Source organism: Catharus ustulatus, chromosome 6 (assembly GCF_009819885.2).
Source record: "Catharus ustulatus isolate bCatUst1 chromosome 6, bCatUst1.pri.v2, whole genome shotgun sequence".
Classification (NCBI taxonomy): Eukaryota; Metazoa; Chordata; class Aves; order Passeriformes; family Turdidae; genus Catharus; species Catharus ustulatus.
This window is the reverse complement of record NC_046226.1, coordinates 20,790,574-20,807,730: the sequence shown is the minus strand read 5'-3', so window position 1 is coordinate 20,807,730 and position 17,157 is coordinate 20,790,574. Positions and strand designations below refer to the sequence as shown.

General features: G+C 39.8%; 1 protein-coding gene across 3 annotated transcripts in view; it reads right to left on the bottom strand.

Annotated features, from left to right (window-relative positions):
- STON2 (stonin 2) overlaps window positions 1–10,159 on the bottom strand; it is a 69,712-nt gene extending 59,553 nt beyond the window's left edge. The window contains exon 1 of one of the 3 annotated variants that reach the window (XM_033062923.1): window positions 10,130–10,159. The gene's annotated coding sequence lies outside the window, so the exon portion shown is untranslated. Of the gene's footprint in view, window positions 1–9,423; window positions 9,567–10,129 lie in introns of those variants that run through there. The other 2 variants (XM_033062922.2, XM_033062921.2) reach the window with 2 other exon arrangements.
- Between the last annotated feature and the right edge of the window lie 6,998 nt (window positions 10,160–17,157).

The window sequence follows — 17,157 nt, the reverse complement described above, 5'->3', positions numbered from 1 at the left end:
ATAAAACTAGACTGGGACAAGATCACAGAGACAATGTGTCTATTTGTTTAGCAGAACATTGGCATCCCTAAAATCTGGCACTTTTTTTCACCCAGTCAGTATTATATAAACAGGACAAAAAATAGAAGAAAAAACCACTAATTTAAGGTTTTTCTTCCAGAAGACTAGAATAGTTCAGATCAGGTTTTACTTTGTTTAGCAAAATTCTGTTGTTAATCATAGTAGGCAACAGGAAATCTAAATACAGTAAGGGAGGGGAGGTTGCTAACATCCCCTTAGGAGAGGGTGGGTACAGGGTCCTCACACTACTCTTCCTTGTTTTCTCAAGGCCTCCACAGGGCAGAAGTCCAAAGCAGCACCCAGATCCCAGACTTCAACACCCGCCCATTATGTGTGTCACAGATTCTTCTCTGCTTCAGGATGGTGAATTTGCAGTAGTCACAACTATTGCACAACACAAAACATTTGATGCTCCAATCCACAGTATGTGGAGGGAACTGTGTTCAAGAATTGATTTCTTCTTTCAAATCTCAAAAAGTGAGTCATACAAGGAATGTGTGTTTCAAAAGAAAATTGCCACTGAGTGACCTGGTTTGCACATCTGATCTTGATGCTTTCATATGTTCTCATTTAAATTCTGCACAAACAAGCTAGCCAGACATATTCCATTTACCAAACCCTCCAAAAGCTCCTGTACTTTATTTGCTGTTGTGATGATCATCAAAGTGGTTTTTAAAGTTATCTCACTAACACAAAACACACAACATTCTACAATTAATCACTGTAGAACCAACTATGTCATCACAGCCTGACATCAGTGAAGAAAGCCATCAAGAAGTGAACACAGATCATAAAATCCTATCTACTCGTCCTTCTTCTGTACTGGGACTAATGACAAAAGAAACAGGGAAGGGAGTAAGCGATAATGAGTTTGCTGGATATCATGCTGGATGATAAACACTCCTTTAGAAAACATACAACCTGGCTTGTATGAAATGCCATTCTGTTCTGACAGATGTTAACTTTCCAGCACTGCTTATATGCATTGCAACAAAATACTGCATTTCAAGTATTCACTGTACTGATCCTGCTTCCATCAGTAAAAGGAGAGCTAGCAGAATTCTTCCTGTGCCTTAAGCTTCACCTGCACAAATGAAATCAGGGCTTTATTTTCTGATTAAAAATAAGTTAAATGCTAGAAGATGAGTAAAAACATCTTCAATTAAGATTGTGGGTACAATTACTTGTCATCAATCAGTACCAGTTAAACTCTCATTTTGACTAAGACAGTTGGGGGAAGAGGTAAAAAGAAACCCCAAACAAAACAAAAACCTCCAAGAAAGACAGAAGTCAAGCCCTCAAACACTAGCCACATTCAAGAGAAGGGAGGAACTGAATTCTGTAGTGAGAGGTTTTACTGGAGGCTGTATGCCTACAGAGAGGATAGGCATTGATCTGTCTGCGCTGAATATGCACAGAACGGGAGAACAGATTCAGAGTGAGAGAAAAACAGAATCCAACTGTGAAAGCATCAGGAAGACAAGGACTATTGAGGAAGCGATGCAGGCCTGAATCAAAGCAAAGTTTTCTTGTGCCGAATGTTGGCTCAAAAGGGTGATTAGGAACACTGAGCAAGAAAATCATCTTCTGTTCAAGCCTTCTCTGTATTTCCAGATAGCTAACAACTATTTACATATAAATAATTTCGCTATAATTGTATTTCTATGTGACATCTTTTATAACTTCTAATCTGTATCAGCAGCACTCTTCCAATGACAAGAGTTTAAAAAGGGATTTTTTTTTAATAAAGGAAATCCTTCTTGATTGTTACAAAGAAAGGCAACACTAAACTGGGAGACAGCTTCAAATTTTAAGAAAAATCTGCTTGATTATTTAAAGACAGACAAAACCCAATACTCTGGAAGAGATATCACAGGGTACACAGTTGCCCCAGCAGAAAATTCTTTCGATGATCCAACTGGTCTTTCCTCATTTCCAGTGTCTGAAGAGTCAAATGCAACTTAACGTGATGCCAGGGCACTGCAGTCCTTCAGGGCAACCCACAAATATCATCTTTGTTGTCACTCTATTTTAGACAGCCTAAATATAGCCCATTAGACATGATGGTTCTATTCCTTTAGCATGGCTACTCCTGTTTCAAGAGAATGAAAAAATAGCTCTAGGGAAAAAAAAAAAAAAAAAACTTGTGCAAAAATTGAATTTAAAGGTACCCAGTATTTTTATAATATTACAAAAACTTTATCTGAAGTAGAAACAAAGTTCCTAACAAGTCAAGTTCATACATAGTACAAAAGAGTATGCTTGCAATGGTACTGTCTAATGCATTTGTGTCTAATTGTATTTGTTTAGTTGTCAAAACATAAGAATGCATAGTATACTAGCATGACGTAGAACAGAGAGAGTATGAGAAAATCCTTCACTTTATGGTGTTTGGTTTTGGTTTTATTGAGGATTTGGATGGTTTTGTTTTTACTAATACACACTAATAAGTGTTACTCTATGGTAGTACCCTGCTGATAGTGCCTGATGGACAGCAGGCAACCTTGTGCACTCTGAAAGAGGAATCCAAGATACATGGCCATCCATCAAGGTGCAATCTTTTAAGTGATGCAGAGCTACATGGTGTAAGTGAGGCAGGCCCCTCTTGCATATGGGGGCAGTAAATCACTTGTGTTTTATTACACTCGGTATTTTGCCGAGGAAGCCACAACAGGGAGAGAGGGCAAGTCTGATCCCAACTGCAGGAAGGAGGATTGGTTGCACCTCATGCTAGAGGACATCAAATAATTAACACCAATGTTATTGCATGGCTTCCCTGAGATCATCTTTTAATCTGACAGAAATATCGAGTTACAAAGCATGCAGGTTGTTAAAAAATGTGTATTGTTATACATCAAAATTCGTATTTACCAGCTCCCACAGAGTGGTACAATGGTTAATCACTCAATGGCTAATCACTCAATGGGGCATTACTGTCAAAGTAAACTGTCAAAACTGGAATAGCAGGGAGCACTGCATGTTGTGTGCATGACAGAGTTGTGCAGACACCCCCGGGGAAGGTCCCTGGAGGCCAAACCATTTGCTGGGGAAGCTTCTGTAGTGGCACCCTCTGTGTGCCTGGCTTGAACCAGTGGGACACAAGTGCTGTAGCTGTGTGTAGATGCTCAGGCTACACAGAACCAAAACTAAAAACCCCACTATTTATAGATGCATGAAAAAAAAAAATCTCCAGTTTTCACACAGGCAAAGGAATGTAATTCAATCCTTCAAAATTCCATTTCTTTAATTGGATGCACCAAATCAATACTCAAAAAAAAAAAAAAAAAACCGAGGAAGGAGAAGAGGAAGGAGAAGAGGAAGGAAAAAGCAAATAAATGCACAGCAAGACATTTCCCTGTTCTTTCCTTCTCAAAAAAACTAATGCTTCCATTTCAAATAGCTGACATGTATTTTATCATTCAGTTGTTGAATCATAAAATGTTAAAGCTTGAAAGAGACCTTCAAGATCACCTAGTTCCAACCCTGTGATGGGCAGGGACACCTTATTCAACCTGGTCCTGAACACTGCCACAGTTGGGGTAACCCCAACTTCCTTAAGCAACCTGTTCCAGTGTCTCAGCATCCTCCCAGAAAAGAATTTCTTTCTAATGTCTAACCTAAATTTACCCTATTTCAATTTCTACCCACTACTCCTTGTCTTATCACTACAGTTCCTAATGAAGAGAAAATCATGTGAAGTTTAACTGCAGTGGGTGACCAGCCACTCTATACAGCAAGAACTGTGCTCTCCTTCTGCATTATGTATGTGGAAACTTACAGAGTAAGATAAGAGTCACATGGTAAGGGAAGTGAAGTCATGAAAATGTTCCAGCTCTCAGCTGGGCTTGGGTAATGCAGTATCCCAAATTTTTAGACAAGAACTTAATTCATGTTACATTTCTGAGTGCTGTCAGATATTGTGTAACTTTCTTCTTTCTGGTTAATGCATGCCCTCTTCTGTGCTATGCAAGTGCTTGAGTAGAGCAAGTGTGTAAAAAAATCCACAAAAACACAAGCTCAAATAGCACCAAAGAAACCCCAAGACTCCATTTCCACCCAAGCCACCACAAGTTGCCTTGAAAATTCTAGTGCAGTCAGGAGAACAAAATAAAATGAACTTTCTGAAGATTTCAATCACTTCATTGAACAAAACAATACAAAGCACTGGAGATGGATGTTGGGCACTCAGGTCATACCAGCAAGGCCTTTCTATATTAAAGGTTTGGAATCTGAATATGCTGCCTGTGCAGCCCCTCCTAGGTAACACTCCCAGCAGTGCAGTGTTTTGGACAGCACAACTGCTTTCTGAACCTGCTCTGGGAATGGAAGCAATGCAGTCAGGTCACCCCACCTTCCACCCTGTCCTACGTAGCCAAAAGTGACCATGGTTATTCTGCTCCCCAGCCCACAATAAGTCCCAGTAGCACAGCATTATGATATGTGGAAACACCAGTTCATGGCCATGCTAATGTAGTGCTACTGCTCTCTAGGCAGCTCTGGGGAGGCTGAATCCAGCTAACCTTTGGCACAGGCTGCCATATCCAGTGGACAAATTTTGGCAGTGGGATACAGACAATTAGATTTTAAAATATTTGAAGTATTTACTTCCTCTTTCATAAAGGCACAGGCCCACAAAGGGACAGAGGCACTCTGTTACCAAGACTCACTCTGTCAGAGTTGTAAAGAGTTGCGTCAGAGTTTGACACAATTCACAGAGACACAAAAGCATGTTAGAAATTACTGAAAAATAACAGTATTGGAAGAAATTTTTTTATAAGACAAGCTTTCTGAAAAGAAGGGATTATCCCTTGAAAGTTAGTGCCTGTTACAGTGTCACTGGAGAGCTAGTGCAGCTGTTTGGAGCTGCAGATCCCAAAGGTCTGTGGCTACCTTCAGCCTCAGCTCCAAGCACATTCGTATCAATAGCCTAGACTGGCTAGGAAAATCTGTAAACTTTTCTAGGAAAAAAAGACTTGAATGCTGGTGTTAAGCTCTGAGACTATAAGCTTTAGCCAGGTAAATACTTGACCTGTGGTGAACTTGAAACAACCCAGCAAAAATCAGAGAGAAAGGAGCATTTCTGTTGGCAAGTTTCTGTCATTAGGAGTAGCTGGCAACTAAGCAGCAACTAATCATTAAACTTCATAGGCCAAATTCTTCCTTACAGCTATTCAATTGAAACTGCTCTGTTAGAAAATAAACAGGCCTTGTGCTGCAGAGCTTGACCAGCTCTGGTTTCAGTTTTGCAGCTAGCAATACTTCTCTTCAAAAATGCTTAGTACAGGTTTTTCCATGCATTTCCATCACCCACACAACCACAAAACCACCATGAAGTTCTGCAAAATAGTACCTTCTATTCACCAGAGGCTCCTGATTCAGATAGCAAAATTACTGTATCATGTAGCCACCCCTATTTCAGAAGTTAATTGAAGATAATTCTTTCGTTTCATTTCACAGCTGGCAAACCCAAGAGCCCACAGAAAGAACTGGTTTCTATAAATATTCATGTCTATAAATGCCAACTAAAACTTGGCCTAAAGAGCATAATGAATTAAGAAACAACTCAGCAAAAATACATTCTTTCTCTCTAGCTCACCAGGCAGGTCTGCCGCCCTTGGAGCAGGAGCTCCACTTTGAATCTCAGCTCTGGAGCACACTGTCTGCTCTTTGAATATCAGCATAGTTTTCAACTACTAGAGCACTTCTGTAGGATCCTGAAGCACACTGGTCAGTTCTGCCCTCTGTTTCAAGCTGAAGGAGTTGTGCTGAGACATTTAGTTCAGTTACCTTAATAAAGCAAGATGAATCACACCTCGTTTAACTCCAGACACCCAGTCAGACATCCGAGATAGTCACCTGATGCTCTACTTACAGTCAACAGAAGGAACACAACACCTCCAGAGGGTCCTTTGCCTGATCTATTTTCAAAGGAGGTGAATCCCTCTCCAAGAAGAGTATGGTAACTAACTTAGACTCGCATGTCTTTTTCACACCTAAGGGTGTAAACCTCAAGGAAGTCTTATACACATTTTTAGACATTTCACTGCAGTTGACTGACAAACCTTAATGTATCACTGCTGAGAAATATTTTCAGTATTATGGGAAATACTTCCTGGCAAAAAAAACACCTATTGAAGGATTTTTGGGACTGATGAGAGCAAAAGCTCTTTAATTTTATGGTTTCCCTTCAGAAACTGTATCTCTATAGAACTGACTTAAAGAAATCTGTACATTCCAGTAATCTTCTTCTTTTAACATTATTTCCTATTAAAAAAGTATTATTTGTTTCTATGTTTATCTAGGGGACACACTGTACTAGTGTTGATGCCTGCTATTAATGCTTTTGGCATTGTTCTATGATGTTTATTTTTTTCTTGTATTTTTTTTCTGTCCATATATAATAATGATTATTCTAAATGTAAAAATGGGTAGTCAAGTTGGTCAAGAGACTATATCCTAAGTTTACAGTAGTAAACAGCATAAAACCTTAACAGCAGGAGCAGAGTGGTAGAGTGAAATACTTAGCATTAAGGGCACAACTTTCAAACTACCTTTTTTGTGGTTTTCACTTACAATTATCTCCAAAATGATCCTGTAGACTGAATTTGCATTAAAGCTTGGAGCATTAAATGAGCTCCTCCTTCTGCTCAGTTTTATCCCAAATAGAAACAGTTTATGTGCTCCAAGATGCAAAATGAACTGCAAAAATGCAGGTAATCAGGCAATTTATTTAAAAAGTGTACTCCTGCTCTAAATATGTGCATATGTATTTGCACCCACATTTTTTTCAGAAAATAAAAGAAATCTGGAGCACTGATGTGCGTTTCCTGGTATTGCCACAGGACTATGTAATATAATTTTTTCAATCACAATTTCTGAAATTTTATCCCCCTTTCAGTTTTTTAAAAAATAGACCATTCCATACCATTCACTTTATTTGAACATTTAGAAGACAGTGAAAACTGATGGCAGAAGTCAATAGGGGATACATAATCCCTTCCTGGGAAGCAGCACTCTTACCTTATCTACACAGACACCTGTAGATGGCCCTGTTTAAGGTCCTGGTGAACAGTTCACCACCTACAAGGAGCAAAGATTTAATCCCCGAAGTTTCCTAATGTACAAGTTGAGTTGTAAGGCTTCTAATTTCCGAGGACTCAAATTCTTGTGGTCATAATTACAGCTATAGTCTTGAAGACAACACATGCTCATACAAAGACAAGCATTCCTTCCTTGAGGTTAACCACTTGTGAAGTTATTACATCCATTAGCAGGATTCACAATCCTGTAAGAAAACATCTGTCATATGACAGACTCCAAAGAAATGTACTAAGACATCTGAGGACAAAATAATCTGGTTTTGCAGAACACAATTTTCAGATGGCAAAGATTATGTTAGAAGACTGCCACCACCACGTGAATTCTTATAGCTCTATATCTTAGTTCCTAATGATCTTTTTGGTTTTCCAGCTTCCAAAGAGAAAGTTGATGATGCTGCAAAGACGGGCACAAACAGGACTTCAACAACTGAAAACTGATTCTGTTAGTTTACTGTACAAAGCCTCAGTGCAGTACCTGGGTTAAAAGCTACATGAAGAAAGGGTACTACCAGGAGCCAAGTGTCAGAGCAGGAGAAGCCCCAAGCCATAACCTTACAGTTGATGCCACCTTGGAAACTGTCTCACTGACTGGAAAAGTCACTGCTTCAGGGGCAACAGAAGCCTTGCAGAGCAAAACATCTTGAGAGGTTTGTAACACACTTAGATACCACTTCTCATCTTCACTTGCTGATGCCAGACTTGAGATAGCTGAAAATTATGGACTCCATAAACATGATGTATTTAGCCCACTCACAATATGGTTTTAACCCACACACAGTCTGGGTTTCTCAACCAGGGAACTGTACCAGCTGCTAGTTCTTAACAGGATAGCTGGCAAGGCAGCACAAACTCGACATGGGGAGTTGGCCACTACTGATATGTAGCTGCTACCTCTTTACCTTGCCTCCCTTGGACTGCAATCTAAACCAACCACACGGAGTATTAATTATGCCACTGATGTAGTGAGGGATACAAGGAACTCAAGTTAAGGAAAGCTCTGCAGTTAAAGACCAATGTATGCTCTTCTGCTCTTAAAGATAACAAAGGACACAAATTACAAGAGCATGCAACTAGTCAGAACTGAAACACACTGCATCATGTGAGAGAAGAAAAAATATGACCCTTTTCTCTTACTAGAAAGTTTAATGGTCATGCTCCTGATGACACTGATATTTTTAAAATAATTTAAAAGCCAAAACTATAAAAGAGTAGAGAGTGCTTAAGTTGCCGGCTCTATTCCTACGTATGAGGAAACCTGTATGTTAGATCTGCCATGGAGTTACTGCTACTCACTAGGTTCTTTAAAGCATCATAGGAATATAATGAAAAGCCATTAACAATATACAGAAAAGGTCAAAGATTTACCTGAAAAAAAAACATGGTATAACAAAGTAATTCATAGCATACACTGCTTTAAATTATAATCAATCAAATCTGAAAATTCTTGGAGAAGAGACAACCCAGCCACCAGGAAATAAAGTATTTAGGGAAGTCTGATGTGTTGCATAACCCCACATAATGCATCTCATAGAGATGTGGGAAACTGCTCTTCAAGCTTTTTTGGTGATAACACAAACTTTATCAAAATAAACCTATTTATTTGGACAATATTAAGGCAAACTCCAGATCTCGCTTGTCTGTGTAATGCAAGGTATGTTTCCCTTACCTTGGCAGAGAAAAGAAAAAACAAAATCAAAGTCATATGCCAGAATTAGAGAACACAATCATTTTCCAAGCAACCAGTAGTCTGAAATTTACTTGTCCAGACTAGTAAGTTTGCAAAATACACATTTCACAGAAGACAAGAATGATTCATATCTGATTGACAAGTAAAGAAACGCCAAGGTTTGCCAAATTGCTGCCTTGACAATACTAAAAGTGCCCTCAAACCATACTGCAGTATTATTCTAAGGATATTTGCCAGCAAAAGGCACAACTAAAGCACAAGAAGGCACGAGCTGCAAAGCATCAACCGATCTAGTCAAGCAGCAAAGCATTTTTTAAACTTTTGTGTCTCTGGAAACCTGAAGTCTCAGAAAGATTAAGCCATGGGAAAAAGAATCAGAAAAGCTGAGGCTGATTACAACCAATTAATCCACAAAACAATCAACAAAAGTCACCAGAGAAAGGTAGAGATGCAGTACAGAGACATTATTGAACACATGAACTAAACAAATGGGCAGAGAAAAGGCTGCCTGATCGCATATCAACACAAAAAATCGACTTTGCATAGAAATATGTAATTTGAGCATTTTAAACCTACAATTTACATAGCGGATTCAAACGAGACAACAGAAAGATGAGCGAGCGATTTTTGTTTGCCTTGCACTATCCGAACCGCAGAAAAACATTTCAAAACAGCACAATTCAGCGGACCCAAGCAAGAAGAAAATCCAAGGCATGAGTAATTACACGGAGCAGCTGAGGGGTAGGAGGATACGAGCAGCTTCCCCGTGCGCTAAGGAGCGTTAACCCTTCCGCGGCCGCAGAGCGCCGACCCGCTCCCACGGGCACAGCCGCACATCCCGGGGGCTGGGCCGCCCGGCACCCACACCCTCCGCGGAGAACGGCCCTGAGGGCAGCGAGCTCCGAGGGGAGCGGGTCCGCACTCGGTACGGATGGTCCAACACTCTCCGCGGAGAACGGCCCTGAGGGCAGCGAGCTCCGAGGGGAGCGGGTCCGCACTCGGTACGGATTGTGCGAGCGGAGCCGCGGCCCCGGCCGGGGAGAGGGCTGGAGCGCGGAGGGAGCCTGGGCTCCGTCAGGGTGCGCAGCCGAGGGGGGCCCGGCTCCGCCGGCACCGAGGGGCAGGCAGCAACCCCAGCTCCGCCAGCAGGGCCACCTGCCTTCGCCTTAGGGCTCCTTCAGTTTCTGATGTCCTCCGCCCGCCAGCCCCGAGCCGCGGGCCCCCTTCCCCGGCGCTCAGAAGGCAGAGCACGGGGCCCGCTCCCCCGGCCCCGCGTACCTACCGGCGGGCGCGCTGCTCCGCGGGCGCTGTGGGCGCGCTCCCGGTGCGACCGGCCCGGCCCGGCCCGGCCCGCCCGCGCCGCCGCCATTGGGCGCTCCGCGGCGGCAGCGGCGCCGCATTGGCCGGGCCCGCCCCGCCCCGCCGGGCGCCGGCCCCGCCAACCCCGCGCGCAGGTGGCGGCGGACGGGGCTCCGGCAATGATCCCCCCCCCACTTTCTTAGGGCACTGCTTCTAACAACGAGGCAAAGGTATGGACTTCGCCGTCTGCACTCACCCACGGGCAAAAATAAATAACGATGTGCAAATAACAATCGCTAATGCAAACAAAATAGCCTGCTGCTCGGGCTTAGCGAACGGGCATGCTTTAATACAAGCCTATTTATCCGTAACTGGGGAGTTCGCATATACACGTTTAACTCCCATTAACAGGCACCTCACTTATTTTATTCGACCCTGATGAATTTCACGGATTATGGATTTGGCAGGTATAAGAAACTTAATACAATGTCTATGAACCAAATTGTGTTTAAGCTGTTAAACTGTAAGAGTATTACAAACCTAATAATATCAATTATATGCTAATATTAATCGTATTTCTGCCTTTAAATAGTTGAGAAAGCAATTTTCATAGGGAAATGGCTTTGTGGAGGAATTAACATCTAACCCCAGCACAATTCCGAGACTCCAGCTGAAAGAAAGCTTATACGAAATGAACATGAGCATCATTAGCCCAAACGTGAGCACAGATGTGTACATTTACAACCATTAGCAGATTCAGAGAAGGACTCGGGAGAGCTGAGGGAGTAGCAAGTCACCAAAGAGCTTCCTAGAAAGTTGAACCTTGCAAGCTGAGAAGTGTTAATGACCTTTCACATATTATAACAGCCTTAATTAGTAATGGGGAACTGACTGGGGGGGGGGGGAAAGGTGCAGTTTTATTCTTCTCCATGTAAACTACGAGGATTTTTAATAAGTGAAAGACACTGGGAAACCCTCAAAGGCGAAGTGTAAGATAAGCATGTAATTACAACTGATGTTACAGTCCGCAGCTCAGTCTGGTTCACCCGATTGTTTTGAAGGGGCTTTCAAAGGGGGTCCTGGTGCACAGCAGTGTAGGGACACACAGCACAGAGAACACTCGAAGCGAAGCCCAAAGCCCCCCTGGCTCAAGCAGGGGACATCGCGTGTCCCAAAGCACCGACACGAGTGCCAGCTAGAGGTGGCTGGGAGAAAATAAGCATACAACTCGCACATTCCCAAACAGGACTTTAACTCCTGTCTTATCCAGCAGTAGATGTTGATTGCCCAGACAAAGCCAAGCACCTGGAAGATGTTTAATTCCATTATCTGCCCATGGGCCCAAATGGGTGTAGGCTGGTTGTCACACTCATTTGCATGTGTACAGGGTAAATTCAACAAGGACGTGGATAGTTCTACTCAGGTACAGCTGGCGTCTTTGTTTCTTCTCAGGATTGTTTAACGAGACAAAAGAACTACAGATTAGTTTTCTGATTGTTTCCCTTTATCTTCCCCATCTTTAATAAACCCAGGATCCAGAATAACATTATTGACCTCTGATGTACCACACTGTGAAAGATCCTCGCTAGAAAGAGACTGGAAGGCCATCAATCCTTCCCAGATTTTGGCCACGTCCTTAACCCCATTTCTTTGGCTCTTTCCTCTTGTTTTCCGAATAAAAGTAAAAGCTATTACAGAGTAACTTTTCGCAACAGTATTTGAAGTTATAGTCACAAAGGCAGCTACAAATGCTGTCACAAACAGTCCAACAGTGGCAGTGGTTGCTGTACCTTGCATTGCTAAAGCACAAAGCATGAAATGTCATCAATCAGGTTGAAATTAAGACTTAGCATCAGAAATATATTTTCCATCTTTGCTTTCTTTTCACTCCAGAGCATATTTACTGATAGCCTTCAGATGGTTTAAGGGCTAAGGAAGGGAGGTTTCCTCATTTAAGAAGTCCTTTAAGGAAAAAGGCTTGCATATAATATATTATTCTTTCTAGCACTTTTTCCTCTTTTATGTAGATTACCAGGCTTACATTTTTTTCTACCAATTCTTTTTCCTGATACTAGGTAAATTGAAGTTCCTGTATTAAACATCCTTTTAAAAAGGAGGAGGGGGAAAGAGGTTTTACAAAATTTGATTCTTACACTATCTATTGAATCCAAGTTATGACATCATTACCACAACATGACAGAACTCTGTTTATTACTATTATTCAGTTTGGACTTGCAAGAAATTTTTGTTTTATATTTCTGAAGTTCTTTTACTACTAAGATCTGCAATGGAAGGAGTAGCAGGTAACATATCTGATACCGATTCTTATATTTTCAAGTTCTCAGAATCTGAAAATCACAGAAAACACTTTTCTGCAGTGGTCAGGCAGCTGAACATAACGGACATTATAGGTCCTTTCCACTGAAATACTTTATTACAGCAGAGAGTCAAACCCAAAATTATTCTATTTAAATAAGTATATTCAAATTCTGGTTGAAAAATCAAACATACTCCAGAAACTCTGATTTGCCTACTTCAAATAGTTTGGATTTGAAGAACAAAGATTATATTTTTCCATTTTTCTAGAATGTGACAATATTAACCATATTAAACATAAAAATACAGCATTCTATTATTGATATTCTGACTGATGTTGAAGATATATTTATGGTATGACTCTACAGGTTTAGAGCATGTGAAACCGTAACTATAAGCACATGTACTGAGTAACTAAAAGCTAGAATGATCCAAATTCTAATTTATTTTGAATATAAACTTCACCTGAATTTTTGTTCTTTCAACTTGACAGCTAACTAGGGGTTTTTATGTTAATATTTCATGATACAGATATTAATAATTCATTATATCCTGGAAAATGATGCTATTTTATTCCAATACACCGCCATGATTCTCAGGCAAGCTTTACTGCAAACTTAATTAAATTTGTCAGTTAACAGAATTCAATCTATTTCATCATATTAAATGAGGCGGTGTGACTTAACCCTTAGTGGTGTACCAACAGAGGTTCTATTCAGAAGTGTATGGAAGCACGTTCAGAATTTCTTTATCTATCTGGACCTGCTTCCACAAGTAAGTCTGTCCTTCACATATTTCTTTAGACTGTATCACAAAGTAGCCTCACAGGAGTGCTACTTCTCAGCCAATGAGCTGCTATTGGCACACAGAGCACTACAAGAAAATAAATGCGTAAGTGCCAGAAGACTGTTTGCTTAGCTCCCTTACCTCAGACCATGTGCACACACCTGAGTGGTGTTTGCTCCAGCTGCCACAGCCCAGCCTGGAAGATCACATACTTCAGGAGATATTTGTTTAACTGCACATCCCAGGAATGGCAAGATTAGTTTAAAATTAATATTGCTGGGACAAATGCACTATTTCCAGTATGGCAGACCATCACTTTCACTTCCCCTTAACAGATGATGTTTTCCCCACAGAAGGGCATTTCTCAATGACCAGACACCATTCTAGCAGCAAACCAAACTACCAGTATTTGCAGAGCTTGTTCTGCATGTAATTGAAGAGTTTGTAGAATACGAGTGCCAGGAGTGCAATGGCTAATTGAGAAATCTGGAAGCATCAAATGTTTAATATAAGCAGACAGAGAGCTTTATAAAGGCTTATCAAACATACTCATTTTATGTAATTTGAAAGCTTCCTTTTCTGTAACTGCAAGAAAGTCTTTATGATTTGGCATTTAGAAATCCCAACGAGACAGGGGAAATAAATATTTTATTTGCTGCGTTTAAATAAGGAATATTATTTTAAAATGACAGACTATTGTTTGTTCTAGCACCTTTCACAGTGCCAAATGGGATTAATGACATACTAGATCTGAAATCTTAAAGGGGATTTATTTTTAGTTTACTTTTCTATCAATTTTTAGTATTTGCCATAGAGTTACTCAGTTTTCAGTCAAAGGATTATTTGCAAACTGTTTACTCTAAACACAAGAGCTGTATTTCATGATGCTGAACTAGTATCACCAGAAACATCTAGAAGTATTTCATATCAATCTATCTTCTGGAACTGAACAGAGAATGACAAATGTAGTGAAGAGTAAACTCTTTGGGGCTTGTAATCCCAAACATAATAATTAGGCCAATTTTTTGTAATTACACATGCAAAAACCTGAAGTATTTTTTGTGTCTCTATGGAGCTATTCACTAAATATGTAAGTTAGAGTAGGCAAACAGTTAATATACAACATTCAGTTTGTTAGTTGAGAGATTACATAAATGAAGAAATCCTTCTTTCTTGCTGTTTTCACAAGTTCCTACCTACTTGCAGTCTTTGGCTTCCAAAAAACTGGACTCCTAGTAGGGAACTCAGTAAGGCTGTTAGTTTAGCTAAGAGGCAGGAAAAGCCAACACAGCTGCATGCAGTGAGATCACCACATTTATCTCACTGGGTCTGAATTCTCTTACTAGAGTCACCTCCCTTCTGTGCAATGCTTCCCAGATTTCAACAACCAAATCAAACACAGAATTATTTGTAAAAAAATATTAAATTCTTCAATTATCCAATTACAGCTGAACATTAACGTAACACTGGATTCCACCTGAAAATGTATGTGTATTTTGGTGTGGCTATTCTTCCTAAAGGACTGTCCACAGTCCTGTAACCTAGAGACACAACTAAATACAACCTGAAAAGAATTAACTCAAGTCCTCCTGATCTCACAGCCCCAATAATGAAGGTAACGAAATCTTTGGAAAACTCACCAGGCCTTCAGCCTTTGAATTCAAAGTTGGATGATTGTTCAAGAAATACCTTTTTTATAATGCAAAGTTATAACCCTCAAACTGGAACATTCCACATATTTCTTCAGTAATTTTAACATCAGCTATAATAATGACTTTAAAGTCTTTGAAGTGTGTTTGACTTTATCACATATCCCTTTTAATACTAGCAATGCAAATTGGCTTTTCCTTTAAAATTGCTGTTGACTACATCTGGGAGACTTTCCAAATATTATAATAATAATAATAATTTAGAAGAACCTAAATGCCATTAATTAACAGAATTCTAGTATATAGCATAGTCTGGAGCCTAACAAACATTAAAGTAAGATAGAACAGAAACAAATAATGTAAAATATTTTCAATTAGAGTTTTCAAGCTACTTGGATAGCTCCAATATTGCACCAGATAATCTCAGGGAAAAATGAGTAAAACATTTCTTCATCACCTGTTGCTAAATATTTTCACTTATTTTAGTAGGAAAGATTTTGTACTCTAAGAAAACATGGATTTAATTTAGCAAAAGAAGCCACTCTCTTGAAAGCTGTGTACATAATATTCCAAACAATACTGGGAGACAGTCTGGCACATTTTACAATGATTTACATACTAAAAAAGTTTTAATAGTCATGAGAAGGCAATTATTGACCAGGTCTTACCAGAAGCTACAGTGATTTTTAATTTTGAACTTTTGCTTCGCAAATATGAGAGAAATAAGAGTATTAAATTATTTAATTTTTTTAAGTTTCTGAAGCTTCTGCAACCAAGGACTTCCTATATCTCTGTGCATGTGTGTGTATATACACACATGCCTTCTCTCAAGATGACAGTGACTCTAAGTGTGGCACTTACTCCATTCCCAATCTTTGAGACCTCAGGTATTTAACAAGTCCAAGTTGCCATTACTGTCTAACACTCCCTTGTGGCTACAAACACACACCCCAGGTATACAACATTATTTCCTCCCCAGCAAATGCAGTTAATTAGAAGCAATAAAAAATTTGGTGTTAATCTTGTACAGAAATGGAGCCAGATTTATAACAGATCTGGAACAACTAATTGTACAGAACAGCCTGTTCAGGACGAAGAATGCAGAAAAACAAGCATATAAAAAAGGGAAATATAGAAAATGATTGACAGCAGAATTGGAGAGCTATAATTCCAATATTTTGCAACAGAAAAAAACTTCTGTTCTTCTAAGTTATTTTAAAAAATCTGGAACTGCAAGCCATGTTATATGGAAAGCTCAAAAAGTTGCATACCAAAGAAATAAAAATGTGAACAACTCATCTCTGTGGAAGCTAAATGACATCTATCTCTCTCACTACCTGAAGTGCAATTACAATGGTACTCCATTCTCCACTTACTTTTCTTTCTGAAAATAAAGTTTAAAACTATATGCTACAGTTTTCATTATCTTCATAGATGGTACACTGCCCTCCCTCATCCTTGGCTTTAGAAGTAGTTGATTACAGTTGTCTGAAGACTTTCAAAAATAAGTAGGCTATTTTCCTCAATCATTCTTTAAATAATGGAATTAAAGTCAAGATTCAGAAAATCTATTAAGATCATGATAACTTAGAAAAGAGGAAGAACATTTGGTCATTATATCAAGTAACACATTCTAATCAAACAGGTCTTGCAAGTACAGAATCTATATTCTCTAATAATATTTAAATTTGTTTTACTCTCAAGTCTAAAATATAGAGAATACAGCAATATAAAAACCAAAACCAAACAAAACATACTGGTTTTCAATGAACATTATTCTGGAGCTTTTTAAAATAAACAAGCAACAGAAATCCCAAACACTCTCCCACACCACATATATTTACCTTGTACTCAATTCTCTCTGCAGAACACAGCTCCATATTGATTACATGCTACAAATAAGATCAAGTATCTATACTTCACCTCACCTCAACTGAGTATGTCAGCAATGACATCTCCAACAATGGACTTTTTTGGAAGGTGAGGGCTGACCTCACTAAGCTTGAGCTTTGTTAGTCAAACTCAAGCTGGCTTGAATAGCTGCAGTTCTGCTTTTACCTGCAACAGCAGCTATTGGCAGGAGCAGACAACATGGAAAGCCTCCAAATACTTCAGAAAACCATGTAATTTGGGCTGATGCTCAGGATCACTTACCTATTGATGCCTTTCCTAGCCATTTTTGCTCCCTCACTGTCCTTACTTTGCTTCTCCTCAATGAACAAGCACACTGGAAAGCCCATCAACTTAATGAATTTAACAA